Source organism: Rutilus rutilus (genome assembly GCF_951802725.1).
Source record: "Rutilus rutilus genome assembly, chromosome: 17".
Lineage (NCBI taxonomy): Eukaryota > Metazoa > Chordata > Actinopteri > Cypriniformes > Leuciscidae > Rutilus > Rutilus rutilus.
This window is the reverse complement of record NC_140230.1, coordinates 37,057,148-37,059,647: the sequence shown is the minus strand read 5'-3', so window position 1 is coordinate 37,059,647 and position 2,500 is coordinate 37,057,148.

The window sequence follows — 2,500 nt, the reverse complement described above, 5'->3', positions numbered from 1 at the left end:
CACACACACACACACACACACACACACACGCTCCGGTCAGCACTTCTGGGTTGTTGTCCTGATTGATGATCTTTGATCTCTGACTCGTCCTCCACAGTCACTCGATGAACACACTCACGCTCTCACATGTGCCGAACAACTGAAGAGGAAAAGACCAAATATGTGTGTGTAACGTCCGCTCGCGTGAGTGTGTGTGTGTGTGTGTAACGTGTGTGAGAGAGAGTGTGTGAGAGAGTGTGAGTGTGTGTGTGTGTGTGTGTAACGTGTGTGAGAGAGAGTGTGTGAGAGAGTGTGAGTGTGTGTGTGTGTAACATGTGAGAGAGAAAGAGTGTGTGTAACGTGTGAGAGAGAGAGAGAGTGTGTGTGTGTGTGTGTGTGTGTGTGTGTGTGTGTGTGTACTGCTCGTCTGTTCTGCCTGTATTTGCACGATTACTCTCGTAAGCAAGGCCATATTCAGAGGAACACGTATTTTTATGTAATTAAAATCTGCGTACTATGAGATTTATTTTTAAATAAAGTTGCTATAGATATATATATATATATGCATATAAATGTCTGTATATGGATAAACAAATGTACACGTTGAGGAAGGAAAGCTCAGTTCAGCTCGTCTCAGATGATCTCGTTCAGCTCGTCTCAGAGCAGTGTGTGTGTGTGTGTGTGTGTGTGTGTGTGTGTCTCAGTTCAGCTCGTCTCAGATGATCTCGTTCAGCTCGTCTCAGAGCAGTGTGTGTGTGTGTGTGTGTGTGTGTGTCTCAGTTCAGCTCGTCTCAGAGCAGTGTGTGTGTGTGTGTCTCAGTTCAGCACATCACAGATGATCTTCAGCCCGTCTCAGAGCAGAGTGTGTGTGTGTGAGAGAGAGTGTGTGTGTCTCAGAGCGGCTTCACTGAACAGGAGAATTACTTCATTCTCATCACAAATTCTGAGAAACATCACATCTCTATTATCTTCATCTGGAGGAAATCATCATCATCATCTGAGTGACACCTGGAGCTCGTCTGCTCTGAGCGACACCACAGCTGGAGGAGCTCGTCTGCTCTGAGCGACACCACATCTGGAGCTCGTCTGCTCTGAGCGACACCACATCTGGAGCTCGTCTGCTCTGAGCGACACCACAGCTGGAGGAGCTCGTCTGCTCTGAGCGACACCACATCTGGAGGAGCTCGTCTGCTCTGAGCGACACCACATCTGGAGGAGCTCGTCTGCTCTGAGCGACACCACATCTGGAGCTCGTCTGCTCTGAGCGACACCACATCTGGAGCTCGTCTGCTCTGAGCGACACCACATCTGGAGCTCGTCTGCTCTGAGCGACACCACAGCTGGAGGAGCTCGTCTGCTCTGAGCGACACCACATCTGGAGCTCGTCTGCTCTGAGCGACCACATCTGGAGGAGCTCGTCTGCTCTGAGCGACACCACAGCTGGAGGAGCTCGTCTGCTCTGAGCGACACCACAGCTGGAGGAGCTCGTCTGCTCTGAGCGACACCACATCTGGAGCTCGTCTGCTCTGAGCGACACCACATCTGGAGCTCGTCTGCTCTGAGCGACACCACAGCTGGAGGAGCTCGTCTGCTCTGAGCGACACCACAGCTGGAGGAGCTCGTCTGCTCTGAGCGACACCACAGCTGGAGGAGCTCGTCTGCTCTGAGCGACACCCCATCTGGAGCTCGTCTGCTCTGAGCGACCACATCTGGAGGAGCTCGTCTGCTCTGAGCGACACCACAGCTGGAGGAGCTCGTCTGCTCTGAGCGACACCACAGCTGGAGGAGCTCGTCTGCTCTGAGCGACACCACATCTGGAGCTCGTCTGCTCTGAGCGACACCACAGCTGGAGGAGCTCGTCTGCTCTGAGCGACACCACAGCTGGAGGAGCTCGTCTGCTCTGAGCGACACCACATCTGGAGCTCGTCTGCTCTGAGCGACACCACAGCTGGAGGAGCTCGTCTGCTCTGAGCGACACCACATCTGGAGCTCGTCTGCTCTGAGCGACACCACAGCTGGAGGAGCTCGTCTGCTCTGAGCGACACCACATCTGGAGGAGCTCGTCTGCTCTGAGCGACACCACAGCTGGAGGAGCTCGTCTGCTCTGAGCGACACCACATCTGGAGGAGCTCGTCTGCTCTGAGCGACACCACAGCTGGAGGAGCTCGTCTGCTCTGAGCGACACCACACCTGGAGGAGCTCGTCTGCTCTGAGCGACACCACATCTGGAGCTCGTCTGCTCTGAGCGACACCACAGCTGGAGGAGCTCGTCTGCTCTGAGCGACACCACATCTGGAGGAGCTCGTCTGCTCTGAGCGACACCACAGCTGGAGGAGCTCGTCTGCTCTGAGCGACACCACAGCTGGAGGAGCTCGTCTGCTCTGAGCGACACCACACCTGGAGGAGCTCGTCTGCTCTGAGCGACACCACATCTGGAGGAGCTCGTCTGCTCTGAGCGACACCACAGCTGGAGGAGCTCGTCTGCTCTGAGCGACACCACATCTGGAGCTCGTCTGCTCTG